Source organism: Drosophila tropicalis, unplaced genomic scaffold, assembly GCF_018151085.1.
Source record: "Drosophila tropicalis isolate 14030-0801.00 unplaced genomic scaffold, ASM1815108v1 contig_593, whole genome shotgun sequence".
Taxonomy (NCBI): domain Eukaryota; kingdom Metazoa; phylum Arthropoda; class Insecta; order Diptera; family Drosophilidae; genus Drosophila; species Drosophila tropicalis.
In genome coordinates this window covers 18,280,675-18,299,563 of record NW_027173070.1, presented here as the reverse complement: position 1 = coordinate 18,299,563, position 18,889 = coordinate 18,280,675, and the positions used below count along the sequence as shown (strand labels likewise).

The 18,889-nt window shown below is 33.2% G+C and overlaps 2 long non-coding RNA genes across 2 annotated transcripts; both read left to right on the top strand.

Moving 5' to 3' along the window:
• The first annotated feature begins 6,192 nt into the window (after positions 1 to 6,192).
• LOC137577834 (uncharacterized) lies at positions 6,193 to 6,629 on the top strand. Its single transcript, XR_011032490.1, has 2 exons — positions 6,193 to 6,493; positions 6,568 to 6,629. It is a non-coding gene; the product is annotated as an uncharacterized lncRNA (long non-coding RNA).
• A 3,564-nt stretch (positions 6,630 to 10,193) lies between these two features.
• Positions 10,194 to 10,588, top strand: LOC137575756 (uncharacterized). Its single transcript, XR_011032225.1, has 2 exons — positions 10,194 to 10,270; positions 10,473 to 10,588. It is a non-coding gene; the product is annotated as an uncharacterized lncRNA (long non-coding RNA).
• Positions 10,589 to 18,889: the final 8,301 nt, after the last annotated feature.

Below are 18,889 nucleotides of genomic sequence, written 5' to 3'. Positions count from 1 at the left end.
TCGAATGTATATTTAACCCTTTAATGCCTAAGAGTGCCTAAACATTAATACTGATAATTTTTTAAATCATTTGAAATGTTTAGTTGGCTTAAATAAAATGTTCTCCCAAAAATCTGTTATAAATTATATTAATACAGCAGCAATATCTATTATTTATTGTGTATTTTAGTAACAAAATTCGTCCATAACATGTACTCTAACATTTTAAATGTATGTACATATCGGAATTAAGCGAATAAATCAATGAATACATTGTTGCATTTGGTTTTGAAACAAAAAATATTTATGAAGTATCGATTATAATATATGAATATTCTTGTAAGTGCAAGAATCTATTCCTTCTAATTGATTGACGAACAATTGAAATTCTTGGTATAGTTACGGTAAGATCGATTTGGAGCAGTTTTGGATTAACTTCCGCATTTCTAGACATCAGAGAAAAAAAGCTATAGTGTATCGATTTGTAACAGTTGATTAGAACAATTTTATTGAATTGGTTTCACTGATTAGGATAAAGAATTACTTCTTATATAAAGCGGAATTTACGTTTATTTTTCTTTAATCTATCACAATGAAATTTGAATTAGTTTTTGCTCTGTTCGCTGGACTTTGCATTGGTGTGAGTCAGGCATTACCCGGACGGGTTTTCGTTGGAGCTCTGGCCCAACTTGATGATTAGAAAGTTTAACGTAATGAGAAATTAAAACTATTAAAAAAAAATTTTATTTTAAAACGTTTAAGTCATGTGTTTTAATATTTTCCAAATTAGACTTCGGCCAAATTGAAAACTTGTGGTATACAGTTTTTGCAACTATTTCTGAGGATCCAAAGATTTTGAGTTAATTTAAAGGAAGTCCTTTTCTTTTTCAGATTTTTATCAAATTTTTTTTAAAAATATCAAAAAAGCTAATGTCGGCTTGGTTGCTTCAACTTGTCTGTAATATTTGTACAAGTTGCCAACTCTTTTTCTGTAACGCATTTAATTAATGCACAGACAAAACCTTTATAAATACGAAAACAAAAAACATTTTATTATTATCAGTTAAAAATATTTGTTTTACTTGGAGCATGGTATTCACAAGTCGGCGAGACGACGTATTTACTTAATTTTTTCATATAGCAAATTCTTCTAGTTTTTTAAGGCAGATTAGAATAATTTAAATCAATTGGTTTCACTTAAATACCAAACTAATGGCCCACTATATAAAGGACAATTTTCTATTAGGTTGATAAATAAATACAATGTACTTAATTTTACTCTTGGCTCTACTCGCTGGATTTTGTCTGGATGTAACCCAGGCTGCGTCTGAATGGAACAAACTTACCAAGCCTGCTTTAAACACACTTCTTGAATAAAAGAAAAATAAATGAAATAAACTTATGATTGACACAAAATAAACATAGAACATTTTACATTCTAATGTCCAGCCTAGACAGCGATAAGGCATAGGTACCTGGGAAACCTTCTCCTGAATTCGTTTCAAGAACAAATTACCAACTCTTGGCTTTTGCCAGAAACACGCATATCCTGACAGATATAAGGCGAACCTAAGCCATTTACAAAATCGGGCAACACAACGGACCACATTAGGTCTATGTGGGACTCAGGGTGGATGTCCACCGACTGACCTAATCTAACAATAAATCAAAAACCAACCAAACCATGGAATCTTATGTATAGTTGACACTTACAAGGCTTTTATATAACCAGTCAAGATCCTCTTCCCAGTACTTTTTTTCTGTATAGCTTTCTTTTCATGCACATGTCAAGTTATATTCCATGATATAATTTCAATTGCATACTTTATTTTTTAGCAATTATTCAAGCATGCCTTAGGAATTTAAGAATTTAAGAATTTCAGAATTTATGTGTTAATTTGTTTCGCTTAATAGCAATTATACAGGCTTAAAATAGCTTCCTATATAAGGCAGGTTTTTTTTGTAGTGTTAATTAATCTATCAAAATGAAATCTGTTTTGTTTCTTGCACTAATCGCTGCACTTTTTTTGAGTGGAACTGAGGCGGGCCATTACGTACCCACTTATGGTGATTTGAAGGAACTTGTTGATTAAAAATTACCAATAATAAAATAGTTAAAGACATGTCAATTTGGATTTGACTAATCATGCCAATAAAACAATTATGATAGTCTTTTGAACATAACAAAGAGAACAACTTTATTTTGGTGTAGATGGAAGCAGAGTGCTAGACTACCGTCTACCGTCCTGACCTAATCTGTTCCTGTCATCGTTGCTCTCTCATAAGCTTTGCTGAAAAGTCGTTTACTGTCTTCTAAATTTCCGTGTCTTGAATCTGCTTACCAGGATGTATGGCGGGTCCACTTACCTAGCGTAGAGTTTAGGGATCTGTTTTTTTTGGTTCTTTTCCCGAGCAGTAGAAGATTGATGCCCGAACCGTTTCAAGTAAGGATTTGGATTAAGTAGAAGTTAATTTCGTCATGACCCTTGACTTTGTTTGAGTGAAACCCAGGCGGCCACTCGGAATAACAATTTTGCTGATTTGAAACAACTTGATGATTGAAAATATTTGATAAATAATATAATTGTATTAATCTTATCTTTTTGGTTTCGACTAATCGCAATCAGAATTGTAACACATTTCTAATTCTTCTTGCACCCTTTAATAATAAGATTGGGTCATATATCTGTAATGCAAAGAAGGAGACGTTTCAGACCCCATAAAGTATACATATGTATGTATTTTTGATCAGCACGTAAAACTGAGACACTTTGGGGGACATAGAAAAAAATTGCTAGACAAGATGCTAACCACTTGGTCTGCCATCTAGACCAGGGACGGACTGGAGATTCCAATTCCATCTCATGTTTACCTTTGATAATATTTGCTTATTCAGGATAGGTTGAAAATAAAACAAAATACATGTAGGTATGTACATATTTAGTATTAAGTTTTCATTCACAAGGAAAAATAAATTTAGCATGAATCAAACTGACTTCCGCATTTCTTTATATTAGTTTAGGTTGATTATCATTATTAACGCTAATTGTTTCACTTATTAATTACGCCAATTTTTGCTATATTTAAAACTCATTATTCAATTTTGTTTCATAAGTCTAACAATATGAATTTGAAGCTGGTTTTTGCTCTACTCGCAGGATATTATCTGAATGTAAGCCAGGCTGCACCTAATTGGGAATTTGGACCTGCTTTGGATAAACTTGTTGATTAAAAAATGTAATAAAATTTACAATTGAAACAAAATTTGAAAAAAACATTAGTTCAAGCTGACTTCCGCATTTCATTATATTAGGTCAAGTTTAAAATCATTATTTACGCTAACTTACATATTTGTTTGTTAAGTATTTTTTCATTTAAAGCAAATTTTTTGAATTCGTTTTTTAAATCTAATATTATGATGGTTTTTGGTCTATTCGCTGGTCTTTGTCTGGGTGTGAGCAATGCTGCATATGGAATAAATAGAGAATCTATTCATCATCCTGACCTGGCCCAACTTGTGGATTGATTCTCAAAGAAACTATATAGTTTTAGTAATTAATTGGGTTCAAATAAATACTTAACGCTCGCACTTTATGTTCATTTTTTATAGTTTAGATGAATAATCGTTACTCTTGTTAAGACTATAAGATCCACTTTGATATGTTAACCATTTTATTTTTAAGGCACACAAACAAAAATGAACATAAATTGAAGAAAACATTTCGTTTTTTTTTTTTTTTTTTTGTCCCCAGTTTATGTTGTTGTGCAAAATTTAATTATATAATATTCAATTATCCATTCTAATTGAAGATATTTATAAGTTAAGGTTAATATCTGTTTAAAAGCAACTTTCGATCCTTTGGTATTTGAAACATAATTCGTCCTTGTCATTAAACTTCGTTCTCATCGGTATTTTCATGGTATATTTAAATAAAAACCAGAGGGCCGGGGCTAACTTCGACCGCGTCAAAGTTTGTATACCCTTGCAACTTTTTTGGTAACTCTATCCTTACCTCTTAGCCATCAATGTGGAAGAACGTTTTATCTAAAAAGGTTTAAGCTTGAGAAAGAAAGGCCTACAATCATAGGAAATAACGAAGATATTGATCAAAGTCACTGTTTTCCACCGATCGTTCCTATGGGAGCTATATGATATAGTCACCCGATCTTTATCAAATTCGGCACAGTCATTAACATATATATTAAATTAAGAAATGTTTAATTTAAAAGCAATCGCGTTAAAAGTAACTAAGTTATTTACAAAAGTCACTGTTTTCGACCAATCGTTCCTATGGGAGCTATATGATATAGTCACCTGATCTTGATCAAATTTGGCATAGTCGCTTATAGGCGTAGTAAACTCTCTAATATTAAGTTTCACGACAATAGCTCAGAAAATAACGAAGTTATTGAGAAAGTCACTGTTCGTGACTTGGCCGTTTGTATGGGAGCTATATGATATAGTCACCCGATCTTGATCAAATTTGGCATAGTCGCTTATAGGCGTAGTAAACTCTCTAATATTAAGTTTCACGATAATTGCATAGAAAATAACGAAGTTATTGAGAAAAGTCACTGTTCGTGACTTTGGGGTTTGTGTGGGAGCTATATGATATAGTGGTCCGATCCGGCTGAATCCGAGATATACAACGCCTGCAGTATATACAAGCCTACGTGCAAAATTTCAGCTCTGTAGCTCTTACGGTCTAGGAGGAGTTTGCGTTGATCCAGACGGACGGACGGACGGACGGACGGACGGACGGACGGACGGACATGGCTAGTTGAACTCGTCTCGTCGTGCTGATCAAGAATATATATACTTTGTATGGTCGGAGATGCTTCGTTCTATGCGTTGCACACTTCTGACCAAAATTAATATACCCTTTTTGCAAGGGTATAAAAACAATTATTTTAAGAATTCATTAAAGCATATTATACCAGTTAAGTTTAATTTGTTACGTTATTTTTTATACCTATATAAGTCAGAATCTCAAATATTCATGAAAAATCGATCGAGATGAACTTCCAAGTTGTTTTTGCTGTAATCGCTGGACTTTGCCTGGCTGTAAGCCAAGCTGCACCTGGAAAGAAATCTGCCTGGCCGGATTTAGAGAATCTTATCGATTAAAAAAATATCAATTGCAGACAATAAAGAACATTTATTAATAACATCGCCTACGTTTTAGCCTTGGCTAGTTGACATTCAAGCCTTTGTAACTATATATACATAATTTTTATTTTTTATATATTTTTTATTTGCGTTCTTTCTTAAAAGGACAATAAGCAAATATCTTTCATGAAATGGGGGTGGAATCACCAGTCATCTCTGGTCTAAATGGACGGTCAAGTGGGTGACTTCTTGTCCAGCAGTTTTTACCGATTGTACCGAATGCCATACTTCCGAACCTTGCACCAAATTGACGGGATATTCAGGTCTCAGTGAATGACTGAGAAAGGAGGCGCTTCGACAATTCTGGACAGGACAGGCCTCCCGAGTTTTAAGTTTAGCTGAGTTCTCTTGATCTTAATGTGAGCTTTCTAGGTTAAGTAAGTACTTCACCTTATCCACACTCGGGAGAAGCGTTCCATTAAGGCTGAATGGGTGGCACTTGTTGACTGAGACATTCCATCTACGCAGCCATGTTTCCAAAAGGTTCAGTTGATCTTGTATGTTTTCCGATGACACCTAAGGCTCTGCATAAGTGGCAATCAGGAGCTGCTCATGCTGCAGTATTACGCCAGGTGAGTCGCAAACTCCTGAGCTGTCGCCTCGTTGGATCTGCACCACATACCGTTTGGGCTTTTCTCACTGTCGGCCTCTAAAGGTATTTGGTGGCTTGTCTGAGACTGTGCTACGACTGATTAGACTCAAAGTAAAAATATTTTTTCGTCATGGATCAGTCAGTCCTTTTTTTACGAATTGATTAAACCAGATTAAAATATTTAAGGTAATTTGTTTCACTCAGTAGCATTACTATATAAAGCACGTTTATTGTGTCGTGTTTACTTATCTATCAAGATGAAATTTGTTTTGTTTCTTGCACTGTTTGCTGGACTTTGTCTGACTGGGACCCAGGCGGGCTCTGTCTATGGCACTTTTTCCGATTTGAATCAACTTGATGATTGAAAATTACCAATAATAAAATTGTAAACGACTTGTCGATTTTAATCTTCTTGAAAAAAAAAATATCGATTGCAGACAATGAAGAACATTTATTAATAAGGTCGTCTACGTTTTTGCCATGGCTTGTTGACATTTAAGCCTATGTTATTAGGAACTTCTCTTCTAATAGAACTATAATTTATTACTTCTACTTTTATACCTGGCTGAATGGTGTATTAACGGGAACGGCGCTGGAGTACGCCATGATGAGGATGGAATATGCCATGATGAGGCATGTTGCAAAATTTAATAAAAATACATGTGGTCTTCGAAATTTGAAGTATTTGTTCACTTGGTGCATCGCATACAGAAGGCGGCGAGACGACTTACTTATTTTTTTGTTCGTCATGGGTGAGTCAGTTTACTTTTTACCAATCGATCAAACCAGATTATATTAATTTGAGTAAATTTGTTTCACTCAATAGCATCACAAACGGCTTCCTATATAAAGCAGGTTTCTTTTTAATTAAATTTTAATCTATCAGGATGAAGTTTGTTTTGTTTCTTGCACTGTTCGTTGGACTTTGTTTGAGTGGAACACAGGCGGGCTCACGGTATGTCATTTGGGCTGATTTGAATCAACTTGATGATTGAAAATTACCAATAATAAAATTGTTAAAGCCTTGTCAAATTGGATTAGACCCTTGCAGGTGTAGATGCATACATTTTTACTTATTAAGCATAACAAAAGGAACAACTGTAATTTGGTGTAGATAGTTTGGTGTTGACTTAAATGGAAACAGAGTGCTGACTTCTGCGGGACTACTACTCCGTTCTTGCCTCCATTGCTCTCTCATTACCTTTGCTGCAAATGGTGTACTGCCTTCTAGATTTCCGCATCCTGTAACATCCTGCTTACCTGGATGGATGGTGTCTCCACTTACCTAATGCAGAATTAAGGGATCTTTTTTCGGCGTCGTATCTCGAGCAGTAGAAGATGCCTGTCCTAACCGTTTCAAGTTGGTCCTTGGTAGAAGTTGACTTCACCATGACGCTTATTGATCTACGCTCCGATTTTCAAGATTAACTACCAGGTCCTCCTACATTTGGTGAAGGCGTATGATTAAGCATCCATACCATAGCAAACGTCGTTCCGCTTGTTGTGCTGATGCGCTTTAAGTCTCTTCTCTGTGACTAAAAATGCCTTCCGCCATTGCTGCTAGCTTGCTACATACTTACATATATCTGTATGCATATATGTATGTGTAAGAGCTCCCTGTTGATGCGAGCAGTGATGTGACGTAGTGGTCTGCGACAACGTTAAAGCACAGCCGATTGATAACTTGTGCCTAACTTGTGTTTTATTTATCCGATCCTGACGATTTTCATCCTTTATCTTATTCGGATTATAAGGAGCTCAAATATCAAGTTTCATCACAATAGCTCTTAAGATGTCACCAATGTATGACGTCATAGCTTCTCATGCTGATCAAGATTATATATATATTTTATTGGGTCGGACACATCTCATTTTCCTACCAATTTTATAATAGCCTCTGCATGGGTATAACCATGAAGATCATGTACGCGGATTTTACATATACATATAAGCCACAATTTCATATACATATGTATTTTTCAAATATCAAAGATGTTTATCTTTCTTCCGTGTATAGACTGGACCTTTTCTGGACCTTTTTTGAAAATAAAATTAATAATTTCATTCGTTTTACGAATTAACAATAGAAATAGATTCCTATAAAAAGCACAATTTCCAAGTGTTTTTCAAAAATCAAACGAGATGAACTTCCTGGTAGTTTTTGCTGTAATCGCTGGAATTTGCCTGGGTACAAGCCAAGCTGCACCTGGATTTCTATATCAATTAAAACCTGATTTGAATAAACTTGTTGATTAAAATGTTAAAACACGGTAGAACTTTTCTTTACATTTTTAATATAAAAATATTGAATGTTAATGCAGTTAATGACTACAACAAGCAATTTACGTTATGAAACTATCTGCCATTTTTTCTCGATATCGAAAAATGAGGACAAATGCCTATTAACAATTAATTCATTAAGTAAATACTTTGCTATTTTATGAATGATAGATTCTAACATTGACAATCTAAGGTGCGCGAAATAAGTAAGTGGGACACTACATTACTACAGGGTGGGCCTTTTAAAATGGAAGGATTTGTTTTTGCAATAGCAAAGTAAAAAGTGGAAATTCCTTTATTTAGGTCCAACGAGCTTTGTTCTAACTACTTTATGAATATGATATCTCGTAAATGACCGCCTCTGGCCTTGAGCGCAAAACTCAACGTTGGCTTCTAAAAATTAATGTAATTAGATAACCCTGTGAAGAACAAAACAACTAAAATATAGAAGGAAAAGAGAAACTGTTGCCTTTTTTTTAGAAATGTAACTCCTCTCGACTAGCTTTGCTTCCTGGGTCTTAATGAAGGTCTTTGTAATCATCCTTGTCCCTAAATCATCGGTTCTAGAATAACTGATTTTTCATGCAAATTAACATTCTTTGATGTTTGTGTTTCAATTTAAGAACATTTAAGCGATAAAAGTGTCTTTCTATATAAGGCATATTTTAGATCGCTATTTTTCAAACTAACAATATGAAATTTGTCTTGATTTTTACGGTATTCGCTGGACTGTGTTTTACTGCCAGCCAGGCGGGCTCTCTTCATTCCAGTTGGGCTAATTTAAAGCAACTTGAAGATTGAAATTGTAAATTAAATAATATAATTGTAATTTCAATTACAAAGTAGCCATCATGCGCTGACAATAAAACATTCTTAAAATTTAGCTTAGACCATTTTGTTTCATTTGTCATTATAATACATACATCTTTTAAAGATTTGTGCGAAATTGCATTATAAATCGCATATTAAGTTATTTTCGTTGTGGAGTAATTAAAGTGGCATTTTATTTAAAATTACTATATTTACTTCTTTTTTTTTTAAATTATTAAAGCAGATTAACACAATTGGTTTCACTTATTAGCAATAGAAATTCCTTCTTATATAAAGGACAATTTCAAATATTCTTCAAAAATCTATCGGGATGTATTTTCTAGTAGTTTTAGCTGTGATCGCTGGACTTTTCCTTAATGTAAGCGAGGCTGAACCTTCACTAAGAAGAGCCTGGCCGGATTTGGAGAAACTTATTGATTAAGAATTAACCAGTTGTTGTCATTAATAAGTTGATTAATATGGTTGCGACAAATCGATATTAAAACTTACAACATCAGGAAAAATTAATTAAAATTAATTTAGTTTATCTCTAAATTTGGGGATTTAGTTTCAAGGCAAACAACTTTAGTGAAATCAATTTAAAACAGGTAAAGTTTTCTTATTGGTAACAGTTTTAAATTAAACCTCTAATGCTGTTTTCTAAACTATTGGAGGAAAATAAGAAGAACCATTTTTTTAAAGTAAATAAAGGCTTCTAAACTCAAAAATGAAATCAGAAAAAATCTACAAGTTTTCGTTTAGCTTCCAGGTGCAAAAAATGTAATCAGTGTCTCAAGGCACTCTTTGGCATCTGAGCGTAAAAAAAAGTATTGAATAGAATTGTTAAATTTATTTATTCGTATGGTATATTTTGAAACAATTTTTATTGAGCTGGATTGCTTTTATCGATTTTTTATTTCAATTTCTGCAAAACACTACATGCAGCAGATCATATTACACGTGCGAAGACGTTGACAGGTAGAAGTTGACTTCACCATGAATCTTTGTGATCTACGCTCCGATTTTCGGAATTAACTACCAGGTCCTCCTACATTTGGTGAAGGCGTATGATGAGGCATCCATACCATAGCAAACGTCGTTCCGCTTGTTGTGCTGATGCGCTTTAAGTCTCTTCTCTGTGACTAAAAATGCCTTTCGCCATTGCTGCTAAACTCACGAACAGTGTCTGTTCTCAATAACTTAGTTATTATGAGCTATTGTCGTGAAACGTTATATTAGAGAGTTTATTATGCCTCTTAACGACTGTGCCGAATTCGATCAAGATCGGGTGACTATATCATATAGCTCCCATAGGAACGAAAATAGTGACTTTGATCAATATCTTAGTTATTTCCTATGCTAAGATTGTAGGCCTTTCTTTCTCAAGCTTAAGCCTTTTTAGATAAAACTTTCTTCCACATTGATGGCTAATAGGTAAGGTAAGAGTTACCAAAAAGGTTGCAAGGGTATACAAACTTTGACGCGGTCGAAGTTAGCCCCGGCCTTCTGGTTTTTGTATAATTTTTATGAAAGATAACTAATAAACACACTGAATGGTTTAAGTTATTATTTGTTTATTAATTTTAAATTTTAGTGCATTTTTCTTTTCTTTTTGGTGAACTTTTTTTTTTAATCATCAAGCTTCTCGAGAGCTCCCTTTAAAATTCTTCCTGGTGAAGCTTGACTCACTCCCAGACAAAGTCCAGCGAACAGAGCAAAAACTAATTCAAATTTCATCGTGATAGATTAAATAACAATACACATAAATTCCGCTTTATATAAGAAGTAATTCTTAATCCTAATCAGTGAAACCAATTCAATAAAATTGTTCTAATCAACTGTTACAAATCGATACACTATAGCTTTTTTCTCTGATGTCTAGAAATGCGGAAGTTAATCCAAAACTGCTCCAAATCGATCTTATCGTAACTATACCAAGAATTTCAATTGTTCATCAATCAATTAGAAGGAATAGATTCTTGCACTTACAAGAATATTTATACAGTTGTGGTCAAAAATATAGTAGCGCATCACATTAAAAAATTTAAATTAATTTTTCAACATGTTAAACATTAAAAATTAAAATTTTTTTTTTTTTTTTAAAGATACACCACAATCAACAGTTAGGCATCGTGGCATTTGCATGCTTTTCCTACAACGGCGTGGGCCCTACCCATATGATTAACGGCATAATGGATAGACATGTGTATGTGGACTTCTTAGAAAATACAATGCTACCATATGCTAGTTGGGAAATGCCGATAAAATGGATATTCCAACAGGATAACTATCCGAGACATACCAAAAAGCTTGCAAAAGATAGGTTTGCATCCAAAAAGATCTATGTTATCCTATGGCCACCTCAGTTCCCAGATCTTAATTTGATCGAGGACTTATAGAGAGATGTTAAGCGGGTTGTGGCAACATCAAATCCTTCAGCGTTGCCAAGACCTCATCGAGTCAATGATACGGCGATGCGATGCCGGAATTTGGAAAAAAGGCTATACAACAAAGTATTATACATTATTAAGTAAGAATAAATCAAAAAATCACTTTTGAATTAAATTAAACTGTTTTTTTTTTACTCTTTTGTAGCCATTACTATTATTTTGAACAGGCACTTTTTGGTGTATTTCGCAAAAGTCATTAAAATATTATAAAAACCAATGTAAAACAAACGGAATCTAGTCATATTCTCATGTTTATATCCTATTCTTTAAAAAATAAAAAAAAATTGTAATTTTTAATGTTTAACATGTTGAAAAATTAATTTAAATTTTTTAAGGTGATGCGCTACTATATTTTTGACCACAGCTGTATATTATAATCGATACTTCATAAATATTTTTTGTTTCAAAACCAAATGCAAAAATGTATTCATTCATTTATTCGCTTAATTCCGATATGTACATTTAAAATGTTAGAGTTCATGTTATGGACGAATTTTGTTACTAAAATACACAATAAATAATAGATATTGCTGCTTAATTAATATAATTTATAACAGATTTTTGGGAGAACATTTTATTTAAGCCAACTAAACATTTCAAATGATTTAAAAAATTATCAGTATTAATGTTTAGGCACTCTTAGGCATTAAAGGGTTAAATATACATTCGAATAAAACTGACTAGAATATTAATTTATTCTTTTCTACTCAACTTACGATTTAGGTCCAGCCTGATTATTATTTTCAATTATTTTTAAAAATCACTAGAGTAGACTAGAGTGGCCATCCGTATGCTTAGACGAAAACTACATACATCGACAATAGATGACGGGGATCTCAAAGCAGATTAACTGAACGATTAAAAAATATTCCTTGAGATATGATAAAACATCAACTTAACTTTAAAACCATGAAATTAATAATCTTCTCTCTCGATATACCCTTGCAAAAAGGGGGAAATCTGTGTAGCAAGCCATTTCATTGCATGTTTATATGACATATAGCCACATTGATGAAATTTGGCATAGTAATAAAAAGCTTGATAGCAGTAAATTAGGTATACCTTGGGTTCCATTTATCGGATCTTATTGAAATTCGCGTTACCCTCTAAAGGGTAGTTAAATAAAGAAGATGTTGTTTTTTGACTATTGCCAATAATACTTATTTCATACATTTCTCAAAACTTCTTGTAATGTTCCGATTACAGACTTGACCTTTTCCAGGTACAATTATCTCATGGTATAATTGAAATTACATCCACTTTTTACAATAGCAATTTTTAAAGCATTACACAATGATTTAAACTAATTCGACTTACTAATTAGCAACAGAAATCGCCTCCTATAAAAGGAACACTTTCAAATGATCTTCAAAAATCAAACGAGATGAACTTCCTGGTAGTTTTTGCTGTAATCGCTGGAATTTGCCTGGGTACAAGCCAAGCTGCACCTGGATTTCTATATCAATTAAAACCTGATTTGAATAAACTTGTTGATTAAAATGTTAAAACACGGTAGAACTTTTCTTTACATTTTTAATATAAAAATATTGAATGTTAATGCAGTTAATGACTACAACAAGCAATTTACGATTTAATGATAGATTCTAACATTTACAATCTAAGGTGCGCGAAATAAGTAAGTGGGACACTACATTACTACAGGGTGGGCCTTTTAAAAAGGAAGGATTTGTTTTTGCAATAGCAAAGTAAAAAGTGGAAATTCCTTTATTTAGGTCCAACGAGTTTTGTTCTAACTACTTTATGAATATGATATCTCGTAAATGACCGCCTCTGGCCTTGACCGCAAAACTCAACGTTGGCTTCTAAAAATTAATGTAATTAGAAAACCCTGTGATACTTTTTCACAATTTTTTGGTCATCGCTGAAGAACAAAACAAAATAAAACTGTAGCTTCTTTAGAAATGTAACTCCTCTCGACTAGCTTTGTTTTCTGGTTCTTAATGAAGATCTTTGTAATCATCCTTGTCCCTAAATCATCGGTTCTAGAATAACTGATTTTTCATGCAAATTAACATTCATTGATGTTTGTGTTTCAATTTAAGAACATTTAAGCGATAAAAGTGTCTTTCTACATAGGTATATAAGGCACATTTTAGATCGCTATTTTTCAAACTAACAATATGAAATTTGTCTTGATTTTTACGGTATTCGCTGGACTTTGTTTTACTGCCAGCCAGGCGGGCACTCTTCATTCCCTATTTGCTAGTTTAAAGCAACTGGAAGATTGAAAATGTAAACTAAATAATATAATTGTAATTTCAATTACAAAGTAGCCATCATGCGCTGACAATAAAACATTCTTAAAATTTAGCTTAGACCATTTTGTTTCATTTGTCATTATAATACATACATCTTTTCAAGATTTGTGCAAAATTGCATTATAAATCGCATATTTACTTCCTTTTATACCCTTTCAAAAAGGGTATATTAATTTTGGTCAGAAGTGTGCAACGCATAGAACGAAGCATCTCCGACCACACAAAGTATATATATTCTTGATCAGCACGACGAGACGAGTTCAAATAGCCATGTCCGTCCGTCCGTCTGGATCAACGCAAACTCCTCCTAGACCGTAAGAGCTACAGAGCTGAAATTTTGCACGTAGGCTTGTATATACTGCAGGCGTTGTATACAGTGTTGGAAGAAATAATAGAAACGGCAACCTTTTTTTCTATTGAAATCATTTTTTTCAGTATTGGTAAAATTATTCGGCCTGGAAATCTCTGTTTAAGAATGTGGGATAGTAGTACTGTTATTTTCATTCCTTTTTACACCGATTTTCGAGAAACTTTTCCTTCTGTACGCTTTTTAGTAGAACTACCACGTGTTTCGATTGGAAAAAATAATAGAAACGCTCAGTATTTTTCACGTCAAAAACATTTTAGATCTCATAAAAGTTAATTTTTGGTTTTATTTTAATATTCTTTAGTCGTTCCACCCTTACTTTTCAACACTTCGCGGCAAACGACGTCTTATGGAATCAACTAAGTTAGCACAGATTGCTGGGTCTATAGAATACCATTCATCCTGGATTTTTTCCCATGAACCCTGACACGAGTTCAAAGTAGGCTTGTATATACATGCAGGGGTTGTATATCTCGGATTCAGCCGGATCGGACCACTATATCATATAGCTCCCATACAAACCCCAAAGTCACGAACAGTGACTTTTCTCAATAATTTCGTTATTTTCTATGCTATTATCGTGAAACTTAATATTAGAGAGTTTACTACGCCTATAAGCGACTATGCCAAATTTGATCAAGATCGGGTGACTATATAATATAGCTCCCATACAAACGGCCAAGTCACGAACAGTGACTTTCTCAATACCTTCGTTATTTTCTGAGCTATTGTCGTGAAACTTAATATTAGAGAGTTTACTACGCCTATAAGCGACTATGCCAAATTTGATCAAGATCAGGTGACTATATCATATAGCTCCCATAGGAACGATTGGTCGAAAACAGTGACTTTTGTAAATAACTTCGTTACTTTTAACGCGATTGCTTTTAAATTAAACATTTCTTAATTTAATATATATGTTAATGACTGTGCCGAATTTGATAAAGATCGGGTGACTATATCATATAGCTCCCATAGGAACGATCGGTGGAAAACAGTGACTTTGATCAATATCTTCGTTATTTCCTATGATTGTAGGCCTTTCTTTCACAAGCTTAAGCCTTTTTAGATAAAACGTTCTTCCACATTGATGGCTAATAGGTAAGGATAGAGTTACCAAAAAAGTTGCAAGGGTATACAAACTTTGACGTGGTCGAAGTTAGCCCCGGCCCTCTGGTTTTTTTATACCATACCGTCTGTCCGTCCGTCTGTATGAACACGCAGATCTCGGAGACTATAAGAGCTAGAGCCACCAAATTTGGTATGTATACTCGTGTAGTATGTAAATGTATAGAGTTAATTGGAATTTTGGCCACGCCCCCAGGAATCACATAAAACTGTTTTTCTTAAAAAGTATAATAGCTAGAGACATCAAATTTGGTTTATATACTCGTTTAGTTAGCGCGCAGAAACTAATTGTTTAAACTTTCTGCCACGCCCCCGGAATTTACATAAAACTGATTTCCTTAAAAACTATGCCAGCGACCGACATCAAATTTGGTATGGAGACTAGCTTAATAGACGCGCAGATATTGGCTATTTGAAAATTTTGCCACTCCCACTTCCGCCCCCGCAAATTAAACAGAACTGATTTTATCAAAAACTAACAAAGCTAAAGTCACCAAATTTAGTATGTATACTGGCATAGTATGCGCGGAGAATTTATATATTTTCACATTTTGCCACGCCCACTTCCGCCTCCATAATTAAGAAAAAAACCGATTTCCTCCTGTATTTTTTTTACTATCGCATTCAAATTCGGCAGACTAATTATTCTTATCTATTTCTATCAAACTACCAAATTTTATTGAAATCGGACTAGAACCATGTAAAATATGCGTTTGAACGTATATTACTACGCGGTCCACAAGGCCAGAATTGCACGTTTGCTAGTGGCGGCGCTAGAGTGCTCGTGTGTTCGTAGAGTGAGCGAGATAGCACATAGTATAAGACATGTAAAAACTATTTAATAGATATACATTTGGTTTTCGAAATTTGAAATATTTGTTTCACCTGGTGTATGGTATACCCAAGTCGACGAGTCGCCTTACTTGCTTCATTCAAATATCAAAGATGTTTATCTTTCTTCCGTGTATAGACTGGACCTTTTCCAGCTTTTTCATAGCATAATTGAAATTCCATCCTCTCTTCTTCGTAGCAATTATTAAAGCACAAAGTTTTGAAAATAAAGTTAATAATTTCATTCGTTTTACGAATTAACAATAGAAATAGATTCCTATAAAAAGCACAATTTTCAAGTGTTTTTCAAAAATCAATCGAAATGAACTTTCTCGTAGTTTTTGCTGCAATCGCTGGACTTTGTGTAGGTGTGAGCCAAGCTGCACCTGGATTTCTATATCAATTAAACCTGATTTGAATAAACTTGTTGATTAAAATGTTAAAACACGGTAGAACTTTTCTTTACTTTTTTAATATAAAAATATTGAATGTTAATGCAGTTAATGACTACAACAAGCAATTTACGATTTAATGATAGATTCTAACATTTACAATCTAAGGTGCGCGAAATAAGTAAGTGGGACACTACATTACTACAGGGTGGGCCTTTTAAAAAGGAAGGATTTGTTTTTGCAATAGCAAAGTAAAAAGTGGAAATTCCTTTATTTAGATCCAACGAGTTTTGTTCTAACTACTTTATGAATATGATATCTCGTAAATGACCGCCTCTGGCCTTGACCGCAAAACTCAACGTTGGCTTCTAAAAATTAATGTAATTAGAAAACCCTGTGATACTTTTTCACAATTTTTTGGTCATCGCTGAAGAACAAAACAACTAAAATATAGAAGGAAAAGAGAAAACGAAAAACTGCATATTTTGAAGAAAATAATGTGATATGTCTTTGTCCCACTTTGCGCGCACCTTATAAAGATCGCAATCAAAAATTGTGTTATTCGATAAACTGTAGCTTCTTTAGAAATGTAACTCCTCTCGACTAGCTTTGTTTTCTGGTTCTTAATGAAGATCTTTGTAATCATCCTTGTCCCTAAATCATCGGTTCTAGAATAACTGATTTTTCATGCAAATTAACATTCTTTGATGTTTGTGTTTCAATTTAAGAACATTTAAGCGATAAAAGTATCTTTCTACATATATAAGACACATTTTAGATCGCTATTTCTCAAACTAACAATATGAAATTTGTCTTGATTTTTACGGTATTCGCTGGACTTTGTTTTACTGCCAGCCAGGCGGACGCTCTTTATTCCAGTTGGTATAATTTAAAGCAACTTGAAGATTGAAAATGTAAATTAAATAATATAATTGTAATTTCAATTACAAAGTAGCCATCATGCGCTGACAATAAAACATTCTTAAAATTTTGTTTAGACCATTTTGTTTCATTTGTCATTATAATACATACATCTTTTAAAGATTTGTGCAAAATTGCATTATAAATCGCATATTAAGTTATTTTCGTTGTGGAGTAATTAAAATGGCATTTTATTTAAAATTACTATATTTACTTCTTTTTTTTAAATTATTAAAGCAGATTAACACAATTGGTTTCACTTATTAGCAATAGAAATGCCTTCTTATATAAAGGACAATTTCAAATATTCTTCAAAAATCTATCGGGATGTATTTTCTAGTAGTTTTAGCTGTGATCGCTGGACTTTTCCTTAATGTAAGCGAGGCTGAACCTTCACTAAGAAGAGCCTGGCCGGATTTAGAGAAACTTATTGATTAAGAATTAACCAGTTGTTGTCATTAATAAGTTGATTAATATGGTTGCGACAAATCGATATTAAAACTTACAATATCAGGGAAAATTAATTTAGTTTATCTCTAAATTTGGGGATTCAGTTTCAAGGCAAACAACTTTAGTGAAATCAATTCAAAACAGGTAAACTTTTCTTATTGGTAACAGTTCTAAATTAATAAGATATCCTTTCTTATTCAACAAGTGTAAACGAAATGTATTACTTTAAACATTTCGTATAAATAAATTGTTTGCATGGTACACTTCATTAAGGCAGCCTATGATAATTTACGTTAATTTGTTTCACTTATTAGCAATAGAAATGGCTTACTACATATATAAGGAACATTTTCAAATGTTTTTTAAAAATCGATCGAAATGAACTTTTTAGCTGTTTTTGCTGTAGTCGCTGCACTGTGTCTGGGTATAAGCCAAGCTGCACCTTCAGTGAGAAAACCACGTCCTGATTTGGAGACACTTATTGATTAAGAAATTAATACATAGTTGTAGTCAATAAAAAAAACATTTAATATGTGAATTATTATGTTTGAATTTGGCTTAGCTTCATCTACTCAAAGATCTAGTTACAAATGTTTATCCGTTCCAAGAATTATAATCTTACCTTAAGAAATATTAATTCAGTTTTGCTTTCTGCTGCATTTGCCTTTCACTTTGTTTAAATTTTATTGGTTCCTTAGTTTTGCCTTTCTTAAGGCAACTTTGTAAGGTTAATACTTTGTTTCCTTCAGACAAATATCCCTATTATAAAGTTTTATGTAAAAACTTTGTTTTTTCGTATCCTGCTTTGTTATTAATCAACATTGCCCTTACAGGAGTTCTCGCTGAAATTTGAAAGCTATATTTCGTTTTAATAGTCTTTCGGTCTACTCACTCAGTCATTCACATTCTCATTCTAGTTGGTTATGCCTGTAATTACCTCTTGCTCTTCCCCCTTGTAAGCTCCTTGTATGACAATTGACAACTACATACATATATGAACTTATTTGACCGATCGTTGTAGCGATGCGTCTGAAACCTTTTTACTCAATATAACTATTTATCCCTTTTATGATTTACTACCTCAAAATGAGGTTAAAACTATCTCAAAACTTAGCTTCATAAAGAAACTACAAAAGTAAAGTATAGAGTAAATATGACCTTATTAATATTAATATTATTACAAAAAAATGATTTGAAAGAAATTGAATTAAAACAACATAAGATAAGTTGACCTTTGAGA